The 13819-nt window shown below is 41.3% G+C and overlaps 1 protein-coding gene across 1 annotated transcript in view; it reads left to right on the forward strand.

Annotated features, from left to right (window-relative positions):
* LOC125725242 (uncharacterized) overlaps positions 1-13819 on the forward strand; it is an 89011-nt gene that overhangs the window by 52507 nt on the left and 22685 nt on the right. The window lies entirely within an intron of this gene.

A 13819-nucleotide genomic window follows, 5' to 3' on the forward strand; every position in this document is an offset into this window, starting at 1 on the left:
ACCGCATTAATGGTGACATTTTTAAACTGATTCGCTTCTTTCGCCTCACTCTTCTCTATGTGACGGGTGGGCGTGGTTGATCTAGCCGGCTCCCGATTGGCGGGAATTCGGTAGCTCCTGTGTCATGTGACTGGTAGTAGCGTAGGCAGCACCACCATAGATTTGAAACCCTGTGAGCCTCGTTGGGCGATATGCGATGTTGGCGCGGCAATTGTGAAATAGAAGATTCATAGATATGACTTAGTGAACCGACTATTTTCAAAACTGCAACTGTCACGGGACGCTGGAAGCCGGTAAGGCGAACAGGCAGGCGAGCAGACAGGAAGCAGGCGGACAGGCGAATTATGGGGCAAACTGGGGTTTTAATAAGGGAATCGGGGGAACGGGTAGCAGGTAACATCTGACGCGACTAACATCAATGACAGACAAGGCAAACAGGTAAGACCAGGACTTAAATAAGACAGGACCAAGCAAAGTAAATGGACAAAGCTGGAGACGATCAGGGAAGCACACGTGGGTAATCAGGGGCGTGGCACAGACGAGGAGCGGACGGAGCGGGCGTCACAGCAACAACATGAGGAATGTTAAAACTAGAAAACAGGGAACCACATTTCACAGGTAAAAAATCAGCGGTACGGTCAAATAAGATACATAACATGTTTACTTGCCTGTGACACTGACGGGATACTAGCATTAGTTTTTGTTGAGAATACTATGAGCAATACTACATAAATTTGGGGGGGCAGTAGTGGTGGGCTTGTTTATTTATTCTAAATAATTGTAAGATATAAATGCATTAATTAGTAAAGAAGTTATGGCTAAAAGGTCTTTCCATCTACACCCTGACATGTTGCTTGTTTATGTCTAATTATCGCTCCAAGATGGTGGCGCTGCTGACACGTTGTGGAAAAGCGAGGTGAGGCATCTAGGCTTTCAAATTCATGAGCACCACCATGTATTTCGTTTAAATGGGAGGTTCACCCCAAAACTATAAAAAGATATTTTAGAGGGGCCTTAATGCTATCCATTCATCAAAGTTCTGCTGGGAGTTGTTCAGATTTGGAAATATCAGCCGTAGAAATGTCGGGCTTCTATCGAAGTACACTACTCGTATCACTGCGCATTAGACACAAGCGCGAGCTCCCTGGCGATATCTGCTGCGCAGTGATATTATTGGTGTGTGGAGTCGGGTAGAAGGAAATAGTTCGTATGTTAAACTGCTCGCGACGAAGTCTGTGGATTTTCTTAACCTGTTCCTGATTTCTGGTAAGGGATATTGCTGTTGAATTTTTCAAATACGATGTTCTGGCGCTTTAAGTAGTGAAAGCAAAATTGAATCTTATTATATTGCTTATTCATTAATAAGTACCTATAACATGTATACTGCCCAATGTTTTGATTTAATAAATATTTAAAATTAATAAATATTTCAAAAATACTTCAATATTTAAAATGGTTCATGATTTTCAGGAGCGGTACAGTGGTTAGCACTGTTGCCTTACACCTTTGGGTCCCAGGTTCGAGTCTCCGCATGGGTCACATGTGTGCGGAGTTTGCATGTTCTCCCCATGTCGTCGTGAGGTTTCCTCTGGGTACTTTGGTTTCCCCCCACATTCCAAAGACATGCTGAGGCTAATTGGACTTGCTAAATTGCCCGTAGGAGAGCATGTGTGAGTGAATGGTGTGTGAGTGTGCTCTGCGATGGGCTGGCCCCCCCATCCTGGGTTGATTGATGGATGATTTTCAGGTCACACTGCCCCCTCAGAGCCCACCAGTCAGTGACTGTCTCAGAGTGTGATGTAATACACAAAGTCCGCACCACCCACTTTTCAGTGAGCAGTAAAAACACACCAGCTTGTCTCAGCGGACAGCGGCTCTTATCAGTTATGGGGAAAAGGACGAGATATCAAAAGTAAAAATAAATATATCACATTTGGTTAACATCAAATGAAAACAGCCCTGCAATAATATATTGGATTCTAGGATATGACCTATGAAAAGGGTGAATCTGTTCTAGCAGACCATAAAAATCCAATTATGAACAGTGAAAATGGGCATAATAGGTCCCTATAAACGACAGGTTTCTGTCCATGGTGCTGAAAACCAGGATTGGCAGATTTCACATTACAGCGATTCCCCCACTATATCGCGGATTTTCCTCCGACGCCTCACGATTCTCTGCGTATCCCGTACATTGTTTGTGGTCCGATTGTTTTCGTTTTGTTCTAAGCCCTACGATGGAAGACGTTGACCATTCAGGAGAAGGTAAAACTTCTGGATGTGCTTCGGGAAGGAAAGCGTTATGCGGACGGCGTTCGCCATTATGGCTTGAATGAATCAACAGTATGCTACATGAAGAAGGATGAAAAGAATGTGTAAGAGCCATATATGTTTTTATTTTTATATATTCCATTACATATATAGAGAGAAAGTTGTGTGTGTGTGTATATATATTAAAAATTATTTTATTATTATTATTATTATTATTATTATTATTATTATTATGTCACTCATATCCTTAGCCCGACATACAGATATATGTGCTGTTTTAATGAGTTTACATGTGTTTAAAGCATGTGGGAGGGGTATTTTAAGGCTTAAACTTCAAAAAAACTTCTGTATCGTGGATTTTCACCTATCGCTGATGGGTCTGGAACGCATCTTCCGCGATAGGCAGAGGATCAAATTTACCTTTTTAACCTGATTTAACTTCAACCCTCTTATTTTGTTAACAGAGTGTGCGGGGGGAATACAAAGGGTTACAGTGGGTAATAGGTGATTTATATTGACCTTAATTGTCACCCAAGTGACTCTGGACAATAAGTTCAATAATGCTTCCCAAAAGCTTCTCTCTTTTTCACTAGTTACACTTCATTACACCGAAATCAAGGAAGAATCAAATGTACAAGCCCATTATACAAAATATAAGATGCAAACACATAAAAAATATTTTGTAAAAACATTAAAAACAGATTAATATATATTGTGCAATTTGAAACTTTACATTTTGACCTCACTTAGAAAAAGCAGGTGATGACCAGCCCAACCAGCAGTTCCGTCTGGTTGTACAGAATACCTACTCAATTAAATTTTGAGGTCATGACTAAACTAAATTTCAGCTCTGCCTTTAACATCACCAGTTAGATGAAACTGATCATTGCACAGGGAAATACAGTGAAGCCATGAAACATACTAGATGTAAATATATTAATTTTCACATACACTTGAGCTCAGTGAATTCAAGCGCGTCATACACTGTAAAAAAAAATCCACCAAAAAACGGAAAATGTACTGGCAGAAAATTACTAGCACATTTTCCGTTAAGTTAATGGACTCTTCCTTCAATTTACAAATATTGTAAATTCAGTTTTCCAGTTTCTTAAATGATAGTTTATTTTCATTTTTAATTTTTCATTCTGCCAATGTAGATTTGTTTGTTTAATAAATGGTGTTGTTCATAAAAGTACAACAAGTAATTTGAGAATATAGTGATTCACTACATTGATTATTTTTCATAACTCAATGGCCCATAAACATACAGTTATCCATCTGAAGCTGGATTTAAACCAGCAAACTTTGGATTACAAGCCCAAATACTTGAGCTACTGATCCACACACTTACACTGACTCAGCTTAAGTTGCAGAGACACAGTGGACTTTCTGTTGGATGTCAGACAGAACGGCAAAGGACACCTCACTAACAGGAACCTAAAACACACAAACACTTGGGAACACTTCAAATGCGTGATCTGACTCTGCAGGGGGAGAACATGTTCATGTGGAGTCTTGGCTTTTCACAACGTTTCATTCCTGCTTATAGCTAAGGTTTTTTTTAGCCGTTGTCACTCTAAGGTTGCCCATTAATGGTTTGGAATTGGGAATGTAAAGCTGTTTTGTTAGCATGTCTGCCTTACAAATCCTTTACTGTAAGTCGAGGCCTGCTGGAGCTCAATTCTGCTTCATGGCACTTGTATTTACTCTTTATTTTGCATTACATTATGTGTGAGACTAACCCCTTTCTCTACCTCTCCATTCCTCCTGTCGAGCTCCATACAGAACTAGTGGAGAAAAGGGGTGCTTGGAGGGGGGACGATATCTCTGGATGCCCACTTAAGAAAGATCTGCGTTACCTTCCAATACACCTTCCAAACTTAAGTGGATTGAACATGGGTGCTGTTGAATTAATAAAAAAAATGCACTGTATTAAAAATTATTTTGTTTATATAACATAAAATTGAACTATAAACATGAAATTTAAATCTGTCGTGCAAAAATAGTCATGCAAAGTCATTGATTTATTTTTAATACAATTGCACTGTGATACATTTAACATCATATTTTCAGTTCTGCCTAACAGAACTAACAATTTTACAGGCTTTTGTTGAAATTACCTTAAAAATTCATCTGGAATGTATCGATTTATGCTGTAATTAATGATGCAAATTAACCCAGATGGGGCCATTTTGACCCAAAACAGCTAGTTGGAGGGTAGCAATCCTCCAGATTGTAAAGGTCAAGATACTAAAACCTGGAAAAGTGCAAAGGACTGGAGCAAAAGAAAAGCAGTGAAAGCTGTCAGAAACAGGCAGGAAACTCTGCATGGATGTTTTTGAAGAGGTAGACGGGTCCAGTTGGCTGTATTAGTCAGTCTGCTAAGAAACACAGTGCCAACAAGCCCATGGCCCCTTTTCATGTAAAACTTCGTACAGGAGGCTGTTTGTGCAGTTTAGTGCCTTTGTTAGCCTCGGCTCCTGTAAATCATATAAGCACACCCACCACACCCCTAGGAGCATTCAGTGTGCTGAATTCAGTGTTATCCACATGGCTGTTGACCAAGTCTAAGGTAAAATTCCATAAATGAAATTTTCAGTAAAATACAATTTTTTCCTCTAATCTGGGAGACAGTGCAGAATTATTGAAGTCGGTCCTAACTCTGTCTTGAATATGTACCCAGCAGGCACCTAGGACTCGTATCTCCCTCTGAGAATCTCTTCAGCAGCAGAAATTCTCCATCCTAGATGAGCCTGCAAAGTTCTGTAGAAGTTAAATATACTTTAGTCAAATGAGAGACTAACCTGCTGTCAGGCAGGGGAAGCTTGAACAAGGCCTTCATTCATGACAGCTCCACTTGGCTTTTTGATGAGTCCCCATTTAGATGCAGCACGTCAGAGACTGAAGAGCAGGATGAAGGCTGTAAGTGCAGTTTGCTGTGGATTATGACTGTGTTTAAATCTAATAATGGATGAGACAATTTACTTAAAGCAAGATATAGTTCATATTGCTCTTCAGGCTTCGTGATAAAATGTTAAAATTATGGAGTACAAAGTTGTAAATGCAAATAAAACAATGCAGAGCGGCAGGGCGCCTGGCCCAGAGGGTCTTCACATAGAATTCTACAAAGGCTATTTTTTCCTGTTGGATTAACAGCTTTGGTTGTCTTGCCCGTTAAAGAAATTCTCTCAAGAAAGAAGTTGCCTCTTACCATGTCACAAGCAATTAGTTTCACCCAAAAAGGAGGAGGACCCCTCTCTGCTCCCCGTGTTAGTAGGTTCTCCCCGACTCCTCCTGCTTATTCCTTCCTCCCTCCCTCCTATTTGCGCTCTCCTCCTCCTCTTGGGTTCTATTCATGTCTTTTGGTTCAGCAATAAAACCCACAAGGCTGCCCTTGGATTGTCCCTCTTCCCATCGTGACATATTATGTATTACATGATTATGAAGTGATTTGATTATTATACAATAGTCAATTAACCACTTTGTTTCTTCAACTTGTCTTTCTTCTGAATCATCAGATATATGTCATAGCTGGTAATTTGTTACACTCTGCTGTCAGTGCCAGTGTAGCCTAGGTACAACCAGTCGTATGTTTCGTTCATGCTGATGTTTGAACAATTTTTGGGAACAGTTTTTCATAATGTTTTCTCATATATGTGGTGTGATAATTGAGCATGACCCCACTGTTGCTGTGCTTGGTGCTCCTGTCATGTCCTGTAATCTCTTATTTTTTCATGTCTCCTCCCACTCATGCCAGCAGAGGTCGCTGCTGGCCCTTTGTAACCCTCCTAATTCTCCTGTATCCCATTATAGTTCTCCATCCTAACCCTGTACACCTGTTTTGTCGCTGATTAGTGTGCTGTGTATAAATATGTCTGCCCTCACTGCGTTCCCCAGCTCAGTCATTGCTGTTCCATGTGTAGTCTGTGTTTCCTTAAAGTCCACGTCTGTCTCAAAGTGGCTGCATTTTAGTCGAGTCTCACCCGATGCTCACATCTCCCCGCAAAAAAACAATACACCGCCTCACAGGCCAGAGCCACAGCCTTCTCCTCTCTGCTGGGTGGAAGAACAACTCTCACACAGTGGAAGTCCTCCAGACCCCCTGCCTTCAGACAATAGGTTAAAGATGTGTTTTCTATGTTACCTTTTGAAAATCTGAGATACAGCAGAGGCAACTGTAGGAAGAGCTTTCATGCTGTCTGGTCTCCTTTCACTGAAAATGTGGAGGGCCTGTATCTTACTTGGAAGATATTATTTAATCCCTTATATTACAAACCAAAGAATATTGCACTACACCATTACTAGGCTACACAAAGTTATTTTAACAACCACTGAATGGAAAAAGGTCAGTGCTGAATATATATAGCTGTGGAGCAGCAGCAGGCCTTGCTGGGCCGGAAATGCAAGCAGCATTGTCCACATTACCACTCTCTGTACTTGGATTGACCGAATGCTCAGACCGTAGGATAAGAATTAATGCTTTTTATTGATCCCAATCAAGATATTTTCGTTTTGCCTCCCCCAACTTGCTCAGAGTGAGCTGGCCGTGACGGGCAGCCAGTCATAGTGGCACCCAGGGAGCTGGGGGGCTTGCTGAAGGACCCACAGATGTGCCCAGGCTGGGCTAAAGTGGGCTATTTTCTGATCACAGGCTTAACACACTGAGCTACACACTGCCCCCAAATTTATATTTATATGTAATCTGTGTGTGTGTGTGTTATCTAGATTTGCCCTGTATGTTTCTAACTAAATCTAATCCAGACCTTGATCCTACACCTACTATAATTATAAGTACCTCACTATACCTATATCTAACACTGCTATTCATCACCAGTGTTACATGTCAGGGCTTCGCTGCAATAGATCCCTCAGTGCTGCAGGTTATTACTGTGACTTTGCACACACACACGTTCCTCAGCCAGTGTCACATATACTTTATTACACACAGACCTCAGTAATCTCTGCTACACTCACACCTGCTCACTTCACATCCATGGTTAAATTCTCCTAATGGAATCTATCTTAATGTCTTTATTCTATTTTATTTTAATTGTTACCATATTATTCATTGTATTGTTCTTTCGATTTTATTTTTATTTTATTATTGCTAATACACCGGATCTGAGTGCCTCATTTTGTTCCCTTCATGTAGAACACGTTTTGTAATGACAATAAAACATCCTTATCCTCATCTAAATCACACTGTCTAACTACTAACCTGTTTAAATAATATAATTGGATTTCAAAGGTTAATAGTCACTCAATTACCCCCTCAGCCCAACAGTACCACAAACACCCAACATGCACGGAAATTTTCTCCTAAGTTGTTTTCCCTGCCTGGAACAATACCACAGCAGTCACATGGACTAATGTTTCAAAACATTTCAGAAACCTTGCATTGAAACTTGAGGTCTTTAGAAGGGATCAGTCCTGGGTGGTAAAGTTGCCATCACAAAGGTTTTTGATTTAGGGATTCATGATGCCAGGTAGCCATCTTTCACAAGCTGGTGGGCTGTGCCACTGATGCGTTTGCTTTGGTTTTATATGTCTGTCCTGGTTTGTGTTCTTGCCACTTCAGGTTCCCTGGTTTTGGTCTACATTCCTCGGTCCTCTGCTGTGGAGTCTACCTTCTGCTTCACCTCATTCTGGAGCCGCCCATCCAGTCAGCGGCCCATGTCCCCCTGGTTCCCTGTTTCCTGAGGTTAGTCTGCTAGTCTCCGGGGCCAGGGGGCAGAAATCTGCCATGTTGGATGGGTGGCCCAGGTTGGGGTGCTCCATCATAGACTGATACATGAAGGATTATAAATGGTTTTTAACCAGTATGTACCGAGTGTGCGTCGTGACGAAAAGAATGTCATGGGAACATTTAGGACTGACTGCAGTATTAGTTCAAAGCATTATTGTGTTTTTCTTAATTTTTATTGATTTATTTTTGAATTATAAATTTTTTAAAGTAACTTGATTCAGTTAAAAGGGGTTTGTCCATTTGCTTTAGCAGAAGTTCGTGTAAGTACGATGTTCACCTTCCCTTTTCATAGTCTAGTCTTTGCCAAGTTTTATGCTTATTTCCCCTGGTTAAGTTAATCTGACTTGTGTGTTTAGGAGGGTCATACAGGCTTTTTGTTTGTAATGGAAGCACAGGGTCTGTACTTGCAGCTTATTTGCCATGCTAATGGAAGCATTTTACCTTCCTCTCTAATCTCTTTTTTTCTTGGCTCTCACTGCAGTCTCCTCTATGCCAGGGTTTCTCAACCCAGTCCTTGGACCCCACTGCAAAGATCCACAGTTTTGCTCTGTCCAAGCTCTCAGCACAGCAGTAAAAGGTGACTGTTTGGTTCATGCATGCAGGGATCTGGGACAGAGCAAAAACGTGGAGCTGTCTGGTGGGCTGAGGAATGAGTTTAGAAATGCTGCTGTATGAAGTATTAAACCATTTGACCGGTTGGATAAATATTAAAATGTTTTCTCAAAATATAAAAAGAGATAATCTTCTGTTTTGCGTCTCATTACAAGCAAACTTGTTTTTTGTTTTTATGTCACTCTAGTATTTGATATCTAATTTTCAGTCTTCTGGCAATATAATCTGGTGAATGGGGAAAGACTTCCAGCAGGGGCTCCGGTTTCCTCCCACAGTCCAAAAGTGCGCAGGGTAGGTTAATTGGCAAATCTGAGTTGTGAGTGTTTGCGCCCTGCAGAGTGTTGACTCCTGCCCAGGGTTGGTTCCTGCCTACGCCTGTTGTTCCAAGGACAGGCTCCGGTCCCCCCCGCGACCTCAGTTTGGCTTGCTGTCTCCCCGCTTGGTTTTCTTTGGTTTACGTCTTCACTAGCCCCCTTGTTGCTTTGACTTGTGTGTATGTTATGTATGTGTGATTGTATTGCTGCATAGGGAGTGACTGCTATTTTTAGTGGTGCAACGGATCACAAAACTAACGGTTCGGATCATATCACGGATTTTGAGTCACGGATCGGATCAATTTTCGGATCAGCAAAAATGGGAGGAGTCAAATGTAATTTGCTTCTCATTTATTACAAGAACAGTATGGCAAGGAACTTTTGGTTTTATCAAAAATAACTAAAATAAATTACAAAAATAAAACCAAGAAATAACTGAAAAAGCTGAATAAATACAATTTTTAAATAAAATTCTCAATACTTGAATACTTCAATGCAACAATTGAAAAACAACCTGAGAACTGAAAACAGGCCAAACCTTATAATGACAAATTTTTTTTCAAAAAGATGAGGATGTCTACATTCTCTGGGGAGAGAGTAGACCTCTTAGCTGTCACTATGTCACCTGCTGTGGAGAATACCCTCTCACTAGGAACTGAAGTGCCAGGCACAGCAAGGTAGTGTCTTGCCATTTTTGCAATGTGAGGGTATTTACACTCATTGTGTTTCCACCACGCCAGCGGATTACCACCATCCACTGGCAAACTGCTTGCTGCCCTGTATGATGCTACCTCCTCTTTGATTGTGTTGTAAAAAGTTTTCTCTGTGTCTGACTCTTTCACAAATGTATCCCCAAAAAGCTCTTCTATGGCAGACTTCTTTTGTGGAGGAGATGCATTTGGCCCTGTGTCTTCTTCAGAGGGTGTTGGCTCTGTGGCTTGACCCTGCAGAAAAAATTACTGAGTTATTTAACTATATTTCTTGTTATATATTTCATAGGCAATCAATAACATATGCTGGTAATTTTCAAAATTAAGATCAAATATTCACATAAATAATAGTTAAAATATTTTATAACTTAATTATATTAATATTAAATAATATGAATAACTGTATTATTTTTTACCTCTTCAGTAGCCACAATCTCAGTTGTGAGATCAGTGTATGTCTTCTCGCGTAGGGCTGGTTCTATGTGAGTCAGGGACTTGAACCTTGGATCAAGTGCAGTAGATCTGTGAAGATAATCTTGTATTTCAGGGGGGTTGGTGTATCTGGAAATCAGGTCCCCTCTTATGGCAGCCTTAACATCTCTGGTAATGCTGGTGTTTTCCTCATTTGCACACATGGATTGTATAATTCTGGTTTTCAGAGGTAGGATCATGGACACAGATGGTGCATTTTCAGTACTCAATAGGGTTGTGACTGTTTTGAGAGGTTTGAGGAGCTGAAGGACCTCCTCTGCTACTTTCACATCATCATCAGACAAGGTGACAATGTCTCTGATATTTTTTTTCAGTGTCTTTTCTGCCAGTGCAGAGTATACTGCTGCCTGCTGCTCAAGATAGCGCTCCAACATGTCATATGTGGAATTCCATCTTGTAGTGACGTCGTGTATGAGCTTGTGGGCTGGTAGCTGTAGCATTTCTTGCTTTGTTTTAAGGACATGAGCTGCTGTTGTACTTCTGTGGAAAAAAGAAACCACCTTCCTAATCCTCCCAAGAAGGCGATCCATCTGGTTAACTGAGATTCCTCTTTGGCATGCTAAATTTATCACATGTGCAAAGCAAGATATCTGTGGCCCTAGTCCAGCTTCTGTCACTGCATTTACTTGGTTTCTGGCATTATCTGTGGTGACTGGGATATTGCTACATGCATTGTGTCTCTTTAACTTCCACTCAGCTACTGCTTCTATCAGGATTTGCGCTAGATTTGTGCTTGTGTGAGTCTCATAGAGGGGGCGTGTCTGTAGCACCGGACTTTGCATCTCCCATCTCGCTGTTATATAATGGGCAGTCACAGTCACGTAGCTTTCGGTAGCCCTTGATGTCCACCCGTCTGTGGTGATCGAAATAGAGGATGCATCTGATAAGTCTGCGACGATTTTGCTTTTTTCCTGTTCGTAAAGTTCAGGCATGACCTTCATGCTGAAATGTGTGCGCGAGGGTATTTCGTACCGTGGCTCAAGCACTTTTAGGAGATTTTTAAAACCCTTGTTTTCAACAACAGAGTATGGCCTCATGTCTGCCGCGATAAACATCCCGATAGATTTGGTAATAGCTTTAGCCCGCTCTGATTCTGGTGCAAAGTGCTGCTTAAATGCAGCGGTGAGCAGCTGTTGCTGTGGTTGCTTCGGTTTGCATCCTGTCTGCACACCGGGGTGATGTCGCTTCAGATGCGTGGCCATACTCCATGTATTGCCACTTTCATACGGCTTTCTCGTGCCACAGTGTCTACACACTGTAACTGTTTTGTCCACCACCCTTCTTCCGTCATCATTATATTTTACAGGAAAGCCAAAATGCTCCCATACAAAAGATTTGAATGACGCAGAAGGCTTTTCGAGTTCCTCTGTTCCGCCGCTAGCCATCGTTGTTGACTGAGTCACATGTTCCGCTGACGTAAACACGACTTCTGTGTAATTAATTATTTATTATTTAAGCAATATCAGCAGAAAACACTGTTTTATCTGCGGTAATTTTTTTTTTATTTATCTAAAAGTTTAAAAAACGAGTTAATCCGCGGATCACGTGCGTTCCGAACCGTGGGTCGTAATCCGTACGGATCACGGATCAACCGCGATCCGTTGCACCCCTAGTAGTTTCTTAGCCTGAATTAAAATAAAATATTCTCGTCATATAGGAACCAAGTCTCTGGCTGGAAATTTCTACAAAAGGTCCATCTTCTTTTGCCGTATCAACACTTAAATGAGAAAAGCAGACAGGGACAGTATAGGTGACAGCAGTGACTGTCCTTCCATGCCATCCATATGTACAAGAGGTATGACCAGAGTACACATGTACAAAAAATTATATATCAAAAGCAAGTACCTTTGTTGAAACGTGAAGGTAATCGTTTACAGCATAACAATTCCATCCTAAAAAAAAGAATTTGTCTGTGTATTGCCTAGGAACTGCTACAATGTTAAAATGGTAAATCCCAACCAAACAGAGCAAAAACTGACACGTTATTTAAGAACTGAAAGAAGGAGAAAATTGAAAACTTTCTTCGAGGGATCAATAACATATATGTTTTTTTCCCCACGGTCCTGTCACTAATCCATCCATCCATCCATTTTCCAAACCGCTTATCCTATTGGGTCGCGGGGGGTCTGGAGCCTATCCCGGAATCAATGGGCACGAGGCAGGGAACAACCCAAGATGGGGGGCCAGCCCATCGCAGGGCACACTCACACACCATTCACTCACACATGCACACCTACGGGCAATTCAGCAACTCCAATTAGCCTCAGCATGTTTTTGGACTGTGGGGGGAAACCGGAGTACCCGGAGGAAACCCCACGACGACACGGGGAGAACATGCAAACTCCGCACACATGTGACCCAGGCGGAGACTCGAACCCGGGTCCCAGAGGTGTGAGGCGACAGTGCTAACCACTGCACCACCATGCCGCCCCCCTGTTACTAATTCAAATCTTAAATCCTGTACTTTGATATTTTGGGCTGAATGTAATGACAGCAAACGTAACAGCTGCCTCAATGCAGGTGAAAGCAGCCCAGAGGGTCCAAGAGGTCAGTGGTCAATTACTGCATAGGGATCAAATCTCCAATCAGAAAATTACTGCATACATGCCTTTATATTACGGTCAAGCGGAGAGTCAGAGCAGTTTCCATAGAAACAACGTAAACAAACTTTACCGTTTGAAGCACAACAAACTGTGAGTGAAAATGGCGCAGAGGTGAGTAGCTTGTTAGCTCTCCAAAATGTCTTTAAATTCTTCAACTGATGTTGTGCTACTTTGATTATTTAGCCTTTTATACTATAATGACATAGTAAATGTCTATAATACAATAAAAAACATTACATTTTTTTTAATATTACATATTTTTTAACGTCATTTAAAGTGCAGTGGTTTTTATTGCTACTGTGGTTGCTAATATTTAAATAATGACAGACTATTTGGTTAGTAAATTCATCTCAAACATGCTAGTTTAGTAGGGCTTCCCAACCTTTCGATGTCCGCGGATCGGTTTCCGTCGTAGAAAAGTGTCACGGATGGGTAAGACGGCGGTATAATTTGGGGGTTCTCACGCCGAGCGGCGGGAGATTGACGGTGTATACGGACATGCGGGGCTAATGGCGTATTTCCGTACATCAATACGGGCAGCTTTCTTTCCAAAACGGCGCGATCCCCTAATAAACGGGACGGCTGGCTCCTCTACCCCCGGTTGTCTGCCGCCCGGTGCAATACTCCGCGCGGACGGTACCGGAACACCGACCGGAAGTTGGGATCCCCTACTGTACAGGGTGGAAGGTAAATTGTTAAAAAAAATTTGGGCCATTACTTTCGGAGTAGGCTAGATGCTTCTAAGTTTATCATTACATCTATTTACATTGTTACACAGGATTAACACTTTCAAATATTCTTAGCTTGGTTAGTGTTAACTCAGTTCTTGGTAGTATTCATCTGGGTATTTATTTGATGTGGAGCACAGTTGTTTCGTATTTGATTCTAGTTATAATTTGGTGACATTACTGTTTAATATGCTATTGCACTTACAGTATCGTGCATTTTACAGTAGATTTTTTTTGCAATCTTGCTCGCTGTTTCTTTTATTCTTTCTTTTTTATATATGTGAACCCTGTAATTATTTATTATAATAATTATAACAATTGTATTTTCTGTATGGTTGAAGAA

This window comes from Brienomyrus brachyistius, unplaced genomic scaffold (genome assembly GCF_023856365.1).
Source record: "Brienomyrus brachyistius isolate T26 unplaced genomic scaffold, BBRACH_0.4 scaffold63, whole genome shotgun sequence".
NCBI lineage: Eukaryota > Metazoa > Chordata > Actinopteri > Osteoglossiformes > Mormyridae > Brienomyrus > Brienomyrus brachyistius.